This window comes from Dromiciops gliroides, chromosome 1 (assembly GCF_019393635.1).
Source record: "Dromiciops gliroides isolate mDroGli1 chromosome 1, mDroGli1.pri, whole genome shotgun sequence".
Classification (NCBI taxonomy): Eukaryota; Metazoa; Chordata; class Mammalia; order Microbiotheria; family Microbiotheriidae; genus Dromiciops; species Dromiciops gliroides.
Window position 1 is genome coordinate 616,499,928 of NC_057861.1, and position 14,946 is coordinate 616,514,873.

The 14,946-nt window shown below is 36.7% G+C and overlaps 1 protein-coding gene across 1 annotated transcript in view; it reads right to left on the reverse strand.

The window, feature by feature from the left end:
* TRIM14 (tripartite motif containing 14) overlaps positions 1–14,946 on the reverse strand; it is a 50,736-nt gene that overhangs the window by 29,614 nt on the left and 6,176 nt on the right. The window lies entirely within an intron of this gene.

Consider the following 14,946-nt stretch of genomic DNA (forward strand, 5'->3'; position numbering starts at 1 on the left):
AAACATTTTTTCATATGGCTGTAGGAAGCTTTAATTTCTTTATCTGAAAACTGCCTGTTCATATCCTTTGACCATTTCTCAATTGGGGAATGACTTGTATTCTTATATATTTGATTCAGTTCTGTATATATTTTAGATATGAGGCCTTTATCAGAAGCACTGTCTATAAAAATTGTTTCCTAGCTTTCTGCTTTCCTTCTAAATTTGTTTGCATTGGTTTTGTTTGTGTAAAGCCTTTTTAATTTAATGTAGCCAAAATGATCCACTCTGCATTTCATAATGTTCTCTATCTCATCTTTGGTCATAAATTCTTCTATTCTCCATAGATCTGACAAGTAAACTATTCCTTCCTTTTCTAATTTGCGTATGGTATCACCCTTTATGTCTAAATCATGTACCCATTTTGACTTTACTTTGGTGCATGGTGTATTAGTCTATGCCTAGTTTCTGCCATACTGTTTTTCAGTTTTCCCAGCAGTTTTTCTCAAATAGTGATTTCTTATTCCCAGAAGCTGGAGTCTTTGGATTTATCAAACAGGAGATTCATTTATTGCTGTGTTTTGTGTGCTTAACCTATTCCACTGATTCACCTCTCTATTTCTTAGCCAATACCAAATAGTTCTGATTATTGCGCTTTACAATATAGTTTTAGATCTGGTATAGCTAGGCCACCTTCCTTTGCATTTTTTTCATGAATTCCCTTGATATTCTTAACCTTTTGTTCTTCCAGATGAATTTTATTATTTTTTCTAGTTCTATGAAATAATTTTTTGGTAGTTTAGTTGGCATGGCACTGAATAAGTAAATTAATTTAGAAAGAATTGTCATTTTTATTATATTAGCATGGTCTACCCATGAGCAATTTATATTTTCCATTTGTTTAGATCTGAATTTATTTGTGTGAAAAGTGTTTTGTAATTGTGTTCATAGAGTTCCTGGGTTTGCCTAGACTCCCAAGTATTTTATATTGTCTACAGTTATTTTAAATGGAATTTCTCTTTCTATCTCTTGCTGCTGGACTTTGTTCATCATATATAGAAATGCTGATGATTTATGTGGGTTTATTTTATTTTATTTTTAAAAAATTATATTATATGCATTATCTCATTTCATCCTCACAATAGCTTCATGATATAGTTCCTTCATCATTTTATAGATGAGGAAAACTGAGGCTCAGGGTACTCACTCATGGTCATATAGTAAATGTCAGGTGCAATTTGAACCCCATTTCCTCTGTCTCCAAGCCCAGTGCCCTTTCCACTAAGAGAAAAAAATACTTCTCTGTATTGTTCACTTGTATCCTTTTAGTTCTAGGACCAAAGAGAACAATTTCCATTCCTGTACTCCATCATGGCACTTTAAATATTTGAGGATAGTTATTGTGTTCATCCTAAGTCTTGTCTTCTTTGAGTTAAATGTTCTCCGTTCATTCAAGGAATTACTATATGATATAATCCTGCCTTTGTTAATATGTATATAAAACAATATCTTTGCCATCTACCAGTGGGTTTACTTTATATCCTGCAATTTTGCTAAAGTTGTCAATTGTTTCAGGTAGTTTTTTAGTTGATTTTTTTAGGATTCTCCAAGTATATCATCATATCATCTGCAAGGAGTGAAAAAAATAGTGGTGATAATGGGCATCATTGTTTCACCCCTGATCTTATTGAGAATGCCTCTAACTTGGCTCCACTGCATATAATACTTGCTGATGGTTTATGGTAGATACTGTTTATCATCTTAAGGAAAGCTCCATTTATTTCTATGCTCTCCAGTGGGTTTTTTTTTTTTTTGGTAAGGCAATTGGGGTTAAGTGACATGCCCAGGGGCACACAGCTAGTAAGTGTTGAGGCCGGATTTGAACTCAGGTCCTCCTGACTCCAGGGCCGGTGCTCTATCCACTATGCCACCTAGCTGCCCCTCTCCAGTGTTTTTAATAGGAACAGGAGCTGTATTTTTTTTTAATGAAAAAAATTTATTGTACAAATCACTTTATGATCTTGGTCTCTCTTGCCTTTGTACAAAGCCAGAAGAGAAACACTGGCTACTTTGACAACTTTGAATTGAACTCCAGGAATATCACCAACAGCATAGCCCATTCCACCAAAGCCAGTCACTAACACTTCATCATTTTCCTCAATAAAGTTCAAACAGCCATCATTTGGAACAAAGGTGGTGATTTTCTTGTCGTTTTTGATCAGCTGGACTCTCACACACTTCCTGATGGCAGAATTGGGCTGCTTAGCCTCCACACCCACTTTTTCCAGGAGTGCAAAGCACCCCCGAAGAGGTTGGCCTTGAGCACCGTGCTCAGGTGCGCCTTCTTGTATTGCTTGTAGTGCCACTTCTGGTCCCCCCAGTGGCTGCGTAGCTTCTGGGCTGTGTGCAGTCCGTGGCACTTTCCCATCTTGCTGCTACACACGCGGTTCTAGGACAGGAGCTGTATTTTGTCAAAAGATTTCTCAGCATCTATTGAGATAATCATATGATTTTGGGTAGTTTTGTTATTGATGCAGTCAACTATGTTGATAATTTTCCTAATATTGAACCAGCCCTGCATTCCTGGTATAAATCCCACCTGGTCACAGTGTATTATCCTGTTGATAAATTGCTGTAATCTCTTTGCTAATAATCTATTTAGAATTTTTGCATCAATATTCATTAGGGAGATTGGTTTATAATTTCTTTTTCTGTTTTTTGCTTTTCCTGGTTTAGGTATCTGCACCATATTTGTCTCTTAAAAGGAATTTGGTAAGATTCCATTTTCAACTATTTTCCCCCAATAGTTTGTATAGTATTGGAATTAATTGTTCTTTAAATGTTTGGTAGAATTCGCTTGCAAATCCATCTGGCCCTGGAGATTTTTTCTTAGAGAGTCCATTGATGGCTTGTTCAATTTGTTTTTCTAAAATGGGCTTAATTAAGGATTTTATTCCCTCTTCTGTTAATCTGGGCAGTTTATATTTTTGTAAATATTTGTCCATTTCATTTATATCGACAAATTTATTGGCATATAGTGGGGCAAAACAGCTCCTAATTATTGCTTTAATTTCCTCTTTGTTTGGTGGTGAGTTCACCCTTTTCATTTTTGATGCTGGTGATTTGGTTTTCTTTTTTCTTTTTCAAAAATCAAATTAACCAAAGGTTTATTTATTTTATTGTTTTCTTCTTAGAAACAGCTCTTAATTTTATTTATTAATTCTATAGTTTTCTTAAGGGGTAAGAAAAAGAATTATACTGACAGAAGAGGAAAGGGAAGGCAGAATGGGGTAAATCACATCACATGAAGAGGCACAAAATCATCTGATTTGGCTCAAAGAGGGAATAACATACCCACTCAATTGGAAATAGAATTTTATCTCTACCCTATAGGGAAGTAAAAGGAGTTTTCCTTTTGGAGTCTCATTCAGGAGGTGATTGGTAGATTCTTTCATTTACTACTTTTTCCTCTGGTTATATGACATTGGGGCAGTTCTCCCTGATAATGTCCTGGAATATGCTATGTAGGCACTTTTTTGATCATGGTCCTTGGGTAGTCTGATTATTCTTATATTGTCCCTCCTGAATCTATTTTCCAGGTCTGTTGTTTTTCTGAAGAGGTATTTTACATTTTCTTCTTTTTATATTCTTTTGATTCTGCTTTACTTATTCCTGTTGTCTCATTGAGTCATTAGCTTCCATCTTCCCAATTCTGATTCTTCAGGAATTATTTTCACCAGTCAGCTTTTGCACCTCCTTTTCCAATTATCCAATTGTATTTTTAAGGCACTATTTTCTTTTTCAAAGCTATTGATTTTCTCTTGCATAACTCTCATTTATTTTCCCAATTTTTCTTCTACTTCTCCTATTTGGTTTATAAAATCCTTTTTGAGGTCTTCCAGGGTTTTTTTTTTTTTTGTCTCAAGATCAATTCTTTTTTCCCTTTAAGGCTTCATATGTAGGTGCTTTATCATTGTTGTCTTCCTCTGAGTTTATGTTTTGATCCTCCCTGTCACCTTAGTAACTGTCAATGGTGAGGATTCTTTTTTGTTTCTTACTCATATTTAAATTTTTATTTTAGCCTCTTTTGTGTTTTTTAAGGTTGAGTTCTGCTCCTGGGGTGTGGTGTGCACTGTCCAGAGCTTCTTTTGCTGGGGCCTGGGGACCAAGTCACCAGCTTTCTAGTCTGAGGCATCAGCAGCTTGTGATTAATTGGTTACCTTGGGGAAAAAACCTTCTCCATAGCAGAGAAGTTACAAGAGATCACTGACAACTAACTTGGGGTTGAGGTCCCTGTAGCTCTAGATCATGAAATTTAAAGAAGGTGAAAGAAACAAGGGGAAAAGAGACAGAAGGAATGAGTGTTAACTTATATAGCCAGTGGCAAAGAGTTGGCTGATCCTTTGACTTACCTTTCCACCTGTCCTAGAAAATATGAAAAGCATTGCATGATTTTCCTCCATTCTGGTGTAGTGAAAAGAACACTGGATTACATCGAATTCAGGAGGCCTATATTTTAGTCCTGGCTTTGCTACCTATCAACTATATTACTTTAGGCAACTCATTCAGCCTCAAATACTACATTTTAAGTCTGCAAAACCAGAGAGTTGGATTAAAAGATTTCTAAGGTCCTTTCCAATTCTCAGGTTTCATGAATCTTATAACTCAATATGGTCAAAATTGAGTTCATCACCTACTTTTACAAAACAGCTCACTATTTCAAGTTGTCTTTCCTATAAATGGCATTGCTGTTCTCCCAGTTACTCCAGCTCAAAACAGGAACTATCTTTGACTAATCTCTCTTCATTTTCTGGATCTAGTCACCAAACCCTGTCAATTCTTTCTTTGAAAATGCCTCTCATATTCACTTATTAATAAATACTAGCTGTATGACCCTAGGCAAGTCACTTAACCCTCATTGCCCTGCAAAAAAGAAAGATAATGATGAGAAGAAGCCACTATTCAATTATATGTTTCATTTCAAGAATTATGGTATTTTTGCAGAGCAGGAACCATGGACTTTTTTTGTACAAATCATGGGACACTACAATATTTGAAGAATGAAAGTTTCAGATGATCTAAAGGGCAATGGAGAAATGCATGGTGGGAATAAAAAGGCTGTAACATATTATCAATGATGAATTATATTCAATAAGTGGTATGAAACATAATATTCATGAAATATATGACTAGAAACAGAGGTAGGCTGATTACATAATTAAGAGAAGGGGATTAACAAATGAACAGTTCTAGGGCTGTATTGATACACAAAGAATGTTGAAAATTTGAGGAAGATCTCTAGTGCCTTGGGTAGATTATTTTTGGAAAGTATATGAGAGAGGGGGCAGCTAGGTGGCACAGTGGATAAAGCATCGGCCCTGGATTCAGGAGGACTTGAGTTCAAATCCAGCTTCAGACACTTGACACTTACTAGCTGTGTGACTCTGGACAAGTCACTTAACCCTCATTGCCCCACACAAAAAAAAGAAAGTATATCAGAGAATATAAAGAAGAACTGCACAGGATGGAAAAGCATGAAGGGGGTGTCATCTGCACTGATGGAGGGAGTGCTTCCATTTGTAAGATCAAAGATTCACTTAAGCATAGAAGTATCCTCCTGATGTTACCATATGAGTATAAATCAAGAAATACCACAATCTCCAAATAATAAAAAAATTGTAGTTGATGAACAACGGAGAGATTTCTGGTGGGTATAAGTAGGCTGAAACATGGGACCTTTCAATGATGATTTATGTATAAGAAGTGTAATGAAAAATATCTTTAAGTAGATAAATGATCTGAAGAAGAGTTCAATAGGTTCTATAGCAAGAGGACGATTAAACGGTACACAGACTGAATGTTGCATTGGCATCCATGAATCAATAAAAGACCCCAAAGAAAGGACTAAAGTATCTTGGGTACATCCTTCTTTGGGTGATTTATTGAAAGACGTGAATGAGAATCACACGGGATAAGAAGATAGGGATGTATTATGATTGGCATTGGTGAGGGAGCATACACAACTAAGAGATCATACATTCATGGAAGGATCAGATTTATAATTCAGTTCAACATTTTGTTTTGTGCAAGTCTTTTTGGACCCTAACTCTGCCATTCACCATTTCAGTCTCCTAGCTTCATGTCATCTGCAAATTGGAGAGGCATGCCACCTCTGTCATAATATAGGGCTAGGGACTGAATTTTTAATTTCATTGGTATGGGGGAACTTCCAAATGAAACAACTCACTTTATTAATGACGGTCTGCACCTCCTCTGAAACCTCTAGTCTTAGAGGGTTGCCTAAAATACTGAGAATTTGGGTTACTTTCTGGGGTCACAGAGATAATATATGTCAGATGCAGGACTTGAACCCAGGTCTTCCTGGCCTTAAAGCCAGTTCTCTATCCATAGTCAATAAGAAGCATCGGAGGTGGGATATGAACCCAGGCTTTCTGACTCTGGAGCCAGTGCTTTTTCCACTGTACCACTAATAACAGATGTAAAGTACTTTGTAAATACTAAACCTTTATACATGTCACTTCTGATTATTGTTTGTCTCAGTTAATGATAGAAATGTTGAAGAGCACAGAGTGAAGGCCAGAGTCTTTTTTTTTTCTTTGCTGGGCAATGAGGGTTAAGTGATTTACCCAGGGTCACACAGCTAGTAAGTTTCAAGTGTCTGAGGCTGGAGTTGAACTCAGGTCCCCCTGAATCCAAGGCCGGTGCTTTATCCACTGTGCCACCTAGCTGCCCTCTTTTTTCCTTTTTTTATTAGGCTAGAGTCTTAAGGTCAATCTTCATGGAGATTGAAAGTAATTAATTAATCAATATTCTTTGAAAACAGTCATGCTATAAGATATGAATCCACCCAACTATAAACTCATACAGCTCACATTTCTCTGGCTTTTCCATATGGATATTATAATAAACTATCAAATTCTTTTTAAAAAAATCCAGCTAATACAATTTGGAATTATGCCCAAAGGGCGATAAAGCCGTGCATACCCTTTGACCCAGCAATACCACTTTTGGGTCTTTTTCCCAAAGAAATCATGGAAAGGGGAAAGGGACCCACATGTACAAAAATATTTATAGCTGCTCTTTATGTGGTGGCAAGGAATTGGAGGTTGAGGGGGTGCCCATCAATTGGGGAATGGCTGGACAAGTTGTGGTATATGAATACAATGGAATACTATTGTGCTGTAAGAAATGATGAGCAGGAAGAGTTCAGAGAAACCTGGAGGGTCTTGTGTGAGCTGATGATGAGTGAGATGAGCAGAATCAGAAGAACATTGTACACAGTATCATCAACATTGAGTGTTGATCTACTGTGATGGACTATATTCTTCTCACCAATGCAATGGTACAGAAGAGTTCCAGGGAACTCATGATGGAAGAGGATCTCCAAATCCAAGAAAAAAAAAAAAGAACTGCGGAGTATAGATGCTGAATGAACCATACTATTTCTTTTGTTTTTGGTGCTGTTGTTTTTTTCTATTTTGAGGTTTTTCATCATTGCTCTGATTTTTCTCTTGTAACATGAGTAATGCACAAATATGTTTAATGTTATTATGTGTATATATATATATATATATATATATATATATAACCTATATCAGATTACCTGCTGTCTAGGGGAGGGGGGAGGGAGAAAAATCTGAAATTGTAAAGCTTGTATAAACAAAAGTTGAGAACTATCTTTACATGTAACGGAAAAAAAATAAAATACTTTATTAATTAAAAAAAAATCCAGCTAATAGCACATCTACATAATTTCATTGATTGGTAGTAACCTTGTTTAAAAAAATAAAGAAAATTAATTTGACATTAATTCTTCTTTATGAATCCAAGCTTGGGTCCTGCCCTGCTATCTCCCCCTCATGTCAGGAATGGGTATGGGACCAGCTGGGCAGGTAACTGAGTTGCTTTCCATGATGGGTTAATTAAGTCTACGATCTGTTCACAGTGTGGAATGATGAAAGTGAGATACTTATCAATACATGGAGCCTTAAGTCAATAGAAACTATCCAAAGGGCAGTGAAACTCTTTGGGAGAGGTTAGGAGAAAGTGTATTCACCAAGCAACAAGCCTAAGAGCTAATTCTTTGGTAGTTAACAGGAAGATTTGCGGAGTAGGTTCAAAGGGCTAGGTTTACTGAGTTCAACAGCCTTCAACTTGATCCTTTTTGCAGCTTGGGCAGCACTAGTCACCCATTTAAACTGCCAGGTAGTAAGTTGACCACATGGTCCTGCCTCCCAACCCTTGCCTCATGAGTAACATCTATCAATGGAGATAGAAGGAGAGCTGGCTTCTAGGAGTCACTGTTTATAAGAGCTTTATAGACCATCCATTTGATAATAGAATTTTGCTAAGAACTGACATCAAGCTAATTGATATGTGGAACTGACCTTCATTTCCTTTATGAAAACTGTGACTTTTGTTTACTTCTATAGTTGTAATATCTCTTATACTCTTCCAGGAAGTGGCTCAAAATCATATCCACAAATGTTTCCAGAACCTTTTGATGAGGACAGTGTGGTGTGGTAGAAAAAGTACTGGATTTGGAATCAGAGGACCTAGATATAAATTTCAGCTCTGCCATTTACTACCTATGTAAACTTGGGCAAGTTACTCTTAGTGGACCTCATTTTCCTGATCTGTAAAACTGGAAGGTTGTCACCTCAAGTTCCTTTCTGCTCTTAATCTATGATCTTATTGTAACACATAGCTCACTTCTCAAGATGGGTTTATATGGATTGGATTCAACCCTAGGGTACTTCACAAATCACTCTCTATGGCTTGTAGCTCACACCTAGGGTCTCCTTTACAAACATCAGAATTTGGCTTGTTTTGCTCTCACCCAAGAAACATCACAATATACTTTGTGTCTAGGTCTCTTAAGAAAAGGTTAAAGGGTCCCTATCTCCCATACGAGTACACCATCTGATAATAATTCACATAAAGGATGGGCTTGAAATATATATATGCATATTATATAACATGTCTCTATCTATCTATCGTCCATCTACCATCCATCCATCTATCTACCTACCTACCTATCTATAACACAAAGTACTTAGACAAATCCGTAAATAATAAAAACAACTTGACTTCATTCTCCAGTTGGCATTCTTCTTTCCCAAGGAACTTACATCCCTACTGACTTACAGTAGTATCCTAAGGTTGAGGTTTCTTCTTCCAAATTGGGAAAGCACTGAGGGTGGAGGGAGGGACATAGAACTGATGTCTTATCACCTAGATCTGTGCAGTCTACTTAACTCACAATATTAGTAAAGGGTGGGCTTGTTTCCCCATATCATGGGTCTATCACTGCAATTTCCTCTGTGTTCTAGAGCTCCTCCATTTGGTCTACAAATCTGGCATCATCTTGGGACTTTTCTACATAATAAGCCTTAGTTCAAGAATTTTACATTGTTGTGAACTGATCCGAACATTCTGAAGAACAATTTGGAACTATGCTCAAAGGGCTATAAAACTGTGCATGCCCTTTGACTCAACAATATTGCTACTAGTTCTGTATCCAAAAGAGATCAAAGAAAAGGGAAAAGGACTCATATGTACAAAAAAAAATTTTGGCAGCTCTTTTTGTAGTGGTAAAGAATTACAAATTGAGGGGACGTCCACCAATTTGGAAATGGCTGAATAAGTTGTGGTATATGATTGTGATAGAATACTATTGTGCTGTGAGAAATAACAATGGGGAGAAAAACTTGGGAAGATTTATATGAGTTGATGCAAAGTGAAGTGAGCAGAATTAAGAGAACATTGTACATAGTAACAGCAATATTGTAGTGATAATCAACTGTGAAAAACTTATCTATTCTGTTCAATACAATGATCTATGAAAATTCCACAGGAATAATAATGAAAAATGCTCTCCACCTCCAGAGAGGGAAATGATGAACTCTGAGTACAGATTGCAGTGTATTTTTTTCACTTTCTTGCTTTTTGCCCAACATGGCTAATGTAAAAATGTGTTTTGAATGCTAAAATCTTAAATAAGATATTAGCAAGGAGATTACAGCAAGTGATCACCAGGATAATACACTATGACCAGGTGGGATTTATACCAGGAATGCAGGGCTGGTTCAACATTAGGAAAACTATTAACATAATCAACCACATCAATAAGAAAACCAACCAAAATCATATGATTATCTCAATAGATGCAGAGAAAGCTTTTGACAAAGTACAGCACCCATTCCTAATAAAAACACTAGAGAGTTTAGGAATAGGGGGAGCTTTCCTTAGAATAATAAACAGTATCTACCTAAAGCCATCAGCAAGTATTATATGCAATGGAGATAAATTAGAGGCCTTCCCAATAAGATCAGGGGTGAAACAGGGATGTCCATTATCACCCCTATTATTTAATATTGTTCTAGAAATGTTAGCTTTAGCAATCAGAGAAGAGAAGGGAATTAAAGGAATTAGAATAGGCAAGGAGGAAACAAAACTATCACTCTTTGCAGATGATATGATGGTATACTTAAGGAATCCTCGAGAATCAAGTCAAAAATTACTTGAAACAATTAACAACTTTAGCAAAGTAGCAGGATATAAAATAAATCCACATAAATCATCAGCATTTCTATACATGACCAACAAAGTCCAGCAGCAAGAGATAGAAAGAGAAATTCCATTTAAAGTAACAGTAGATAATATAAAATACTTGGGAGTCTACTTGCCAAGACAAACCCAGGAACTCTATGAACACAACTACCAAACACTCTTCACACAAATCAAATCAGATCTAAATAATTGGAAAGATATCAATTGCTCATGGATAGGCAGAGCTAATATAGTAAAAATGACAATACTGCCTAAATTAATTTACTTATTCAGTGCCATACCAATCAGACTACCTAAAAATTATTTTATACAGCTAGAAAAAATAATAACAAAATTCATCTGGAAAAACAAAAAATCAAGAATATCCAGGGAAATAATGAAAAAAAATTCACAGGAAGGTGGGTTAGCGGTACCAAACCTGGAGCTTTACTATAAAGCGGCAGTCATCAAAACTATCTGGTACTGGCTAAAAAATAGAGTGGTAGATCAATGGAATAGGCTAGGCTCAGGAAATGCAGTAATTAATGACACTAGTAATGTAGTGTTTGATAAACCCAAAGACTCCAGCTTCTGGAATAGGAACTCAGTATTTGACAAAAACTGCTGGGAAAACTGGAAGATAGTATGGCAGAAATTAGGCATAGACCAACATCTTACACCTTATACTAAAATAAGGTCAAAATGGATACATGATTTAGACATAAGAGGTGATACCATAGGTAAATTAGGAGAGAAAGGAATAGTGTACCTATCAGATCTTTGGAAAGGAAAACAGTTTTTGACCAAACAAGAGATAGAGTATATTATAAAATGCAAAATGGATGATTTTGATTATATTAAATTAAAAAAATTTTGTACAAACAGAAGCAATGCATCCAAAATTGGAAGGGAGGCAGAAAGCTGGGAAACAATTTTTGAGGCCAGTGCTTCCGATAAAGGCCTCATCTCTAAAATATATAGGGAATTAAATCAAATTTATAAGAACCCGAGTCATTCCCCAATTGAGAAATGGTCAAAGGATATGAACAGGCAGTTTTCTGATGAAGAAACCAAAGCTATCTATTCCCATATGAAAAAATGCTCTAAATCTCTAATGATTAGAGAGATGCAAATTAAAACAACTCTGAGGTACCACCTGACACCTATCAGATTGGCTAAAATGACAAAAAAGGAAGATAATAAATGTTGGAGAGGCTGTGGGAAAATTGGAACACTAATGCATTGTTGGTGGAGCTGTGAGCTGATCCAACCATTCTGGAGAGCAATTTGGAATTATGCCCAAAGGGCCATAAAGCTGTGCATACCCTTTGACCCAGCAATCCCACTTTTAGGTCTTTTGCCCAAAGAAATCATGGAAGGGGGAAAGGGACCCACGTGTACAAAAATATTTATAGCTGCTCTTTACGTGGTAGCAAGGAATTGGAAGTTGAGGGGGTGCCCATCAATTGGGGAATGGCTGGACAAGTTGTGGTATATGAATACAATGGAATACTATTGTGCTGTAAGAAATGATGAGCAGGAAGAGTTCAGAGAAACCTGGAGGGTCTTACGTGAGCTGATGATGAGTGAGATGAGCAGAACCAGAAGAACATTTTACACAGTATCATCAACATTGAGTGTTGACCTACTGTGATGGACTATATTCTTCTCACCAATGCAATGGTACAGAAGAGTTCCAGGGAACTCATGATAGAAGAGGATCTCCAAATCCAAGAAAAAAAAAGAAAGAAAGAACTGTGGAGTATAGATGCTGATTGAACCATATTATTTCTTTTGTTTTGGGTGCTGTTGGTTTTTTTTTCTTTCTATTTTGAGGTTTTGCATCACTGCTCTGATTCTTTCTCTTGTAACAGGATTAATGCAGAAATAGGATTAATGTTATTATGTGTATATATACATATATATCTATATGTATATGTATAGAGATATATAGATATAACCTATATCAGATTACCTGCTGTCTAGGGGAGGGGGGAGGGAGGGGTGGGAGGGAGAAAAATCTGAAATTGTAAAGCATGTATAAACAAAAGTTGAGAACTATCTTTACATGTAATGGAAAAAATAAAATACCTCATACATTAAAAAAAAAAGAAAAGCATAGAAAAAAATGTGTTTTGAATGACTTTGTGTATAATATATATCATACTTCTCACCTTCTCAATGGCAAGGGGAGGGTGTAGAGGTAAGAACAGGATTTGGAACTGAACATTTTTTAAAAAGAATTTTGTATTGTTCAGGAAGTCCTTTTCTCTCTGGGAAGCCTTGTCCAGGAGCCTGGGGTTGTTCAGAAATTCCTTTTTGTCCACAAGGCTTTGGTCCAGTAATTTCTCTCTCCATCTTCTTTAATTTCCATAACTACTTCTGTTAGTTGTCATCTCTGAGGTTACGTTCCTTCCTTCCCTCCTTCCCTCTCCCCCCTTCCCTTCTCTCCTGGACTCATATCTTTTCTTCAGGCCATTTTGTTCCCTAGAGAGGTCTTAGACAAGTAAAGGCTTTCCCACTGTAGAACTAAGTCCAAGTCTATTATATATAACCTCTATCCTGTTTGCATTTGTCAGCTCTCTTCTCTTTGTCTCTGGCACATGGATCAGTTTGCTAATTGTTTTTTCTTATTTTTCTTTTAAAAACATTAAAATTTAAAAAATTAAAATAAAAAAATTTTAAACAAATTTTTTATTATGTGGGATGGCTGGCTCTCTGGGAGGAGTGAGGAACACAAGGAAAAATTTGGGCAATGTAAAAACAAAAGATAGCAATAATTTAAAAAAAACATGCCCTTTCTCACCACATTCCTGTAGCATTTTTGTTACACTGTCATCTTTCTAATTCTCTAGGTTTTAAATATGAGTCATCTTTGATTCTTTCCTCTTCTTCATCTCTCCCTCTGTTCCCCCAATTAAGCATCAAGTCCCTTTCCATCTTTTGCATCTCTCCCATGCCCTGACAAGGGCCTGATCTAGGGTCTTATTATCTCTCACCTGGATTATGCTGTAATAACCTCTTAATTCTGATGTATATATGAGAAACACTTCATTTGTGAACCCTTAAAATTTCATTTCCCTCTTCCAAGTCAAATGTTATCTTAGAGTCTCACAAAATGTTGGAGCTGGAAAGAACTTTGGAGATCAAGGATTAAAGATCTGGAGTTGGAAGGAATCTTAGAAGTCATCTAGTCCAATCCCCTCATTTTACAATGAGGAAACTCAGGCCTGGAGAAAGTATCTTCCGTTAGTAAAAGTAGCTAGGAAGTCATAATAACAATGAAATTATAGGTTCTTTCCCTCTCTCTCTCTCTTTCTCTCTGTACACACACACACACACACACACACACACACACACACACACACAATCTCCCTACAGAAATGTCAGCTGATATCACTTCCTCACTTAAAAACCTCCAACCCCCCCAACATCTCCTTTTATTATTCTTGAGTTGTTTCAATTGTGTCTGACTCTGAATGACCCCATTTTGGGGTTTTCTTGACAAATATGCTAGAGTGGTTTGCCATTTCATTCTCCAGCTCATTTTACAGATGAGGAAACTGAAGCAAATAGAGTTAAAATGACTAGCCCGAGGTCACATAGCTATTAAGTGTCTGAGGCCAGATTTGAACTGAGGAAGATGAATCTTCTTGCTTCCTAGCCCGGTGCTCTATCCACTACACAACTTAGCTGCCTTTCAGCGGCTCCTTACTGTCTACCAGATAAAATTCAAACTCCTTAAATAGGCATTCAAAGACCTTTAGAATAATAAACATGCTTGACATTTATATAATTCTCTAATCTAATTTGAGCCTCACAAGAATGCTATCGGATAAGTACTATAGGTATTTTTGTCCCCAGTTTATTGGTTCAAAGCCTCTAGGCAAAAACAACAACAACAAACAAAGCATCTAGGCAACTTGCCTATTGTGCAGCTAGTAAGTATGAAAGGCAGGTTTGGATCCCTGCTTTTCCTGACTATCACTTCCTCTTCTGTACCACTTGACCTTTCACAATAAGTCTATTAACTTTTCCAGTCATTTCCTTCTTGTCTCATCCACTATCATGAACTGTAGCCAAATTGAATTACTGTGTTGCCTAACTGAATTACTGTGTTGCCTCTCTTCTTGGGATGTTTTCCCCAACCCCTTGCCTTCCCTCTGCCAATACTTTCTCATACTAGTACATTTCATAACGCAGGTTACAAAATTTTCTAAGGATTAGGGTATAGATAGGGACTAGATCTGTGATTTATGTAGTATAGGGAACACCCGGGTGAGGGAAGTCCCTCTACCAATGCAGGTTGGCATCTTCTCTGCTAGACTCTCATAAAGAGTCACCTAGTGCATTGAGGGTTTAAGTGATTTACCTAAGATCACACACTAGTATATG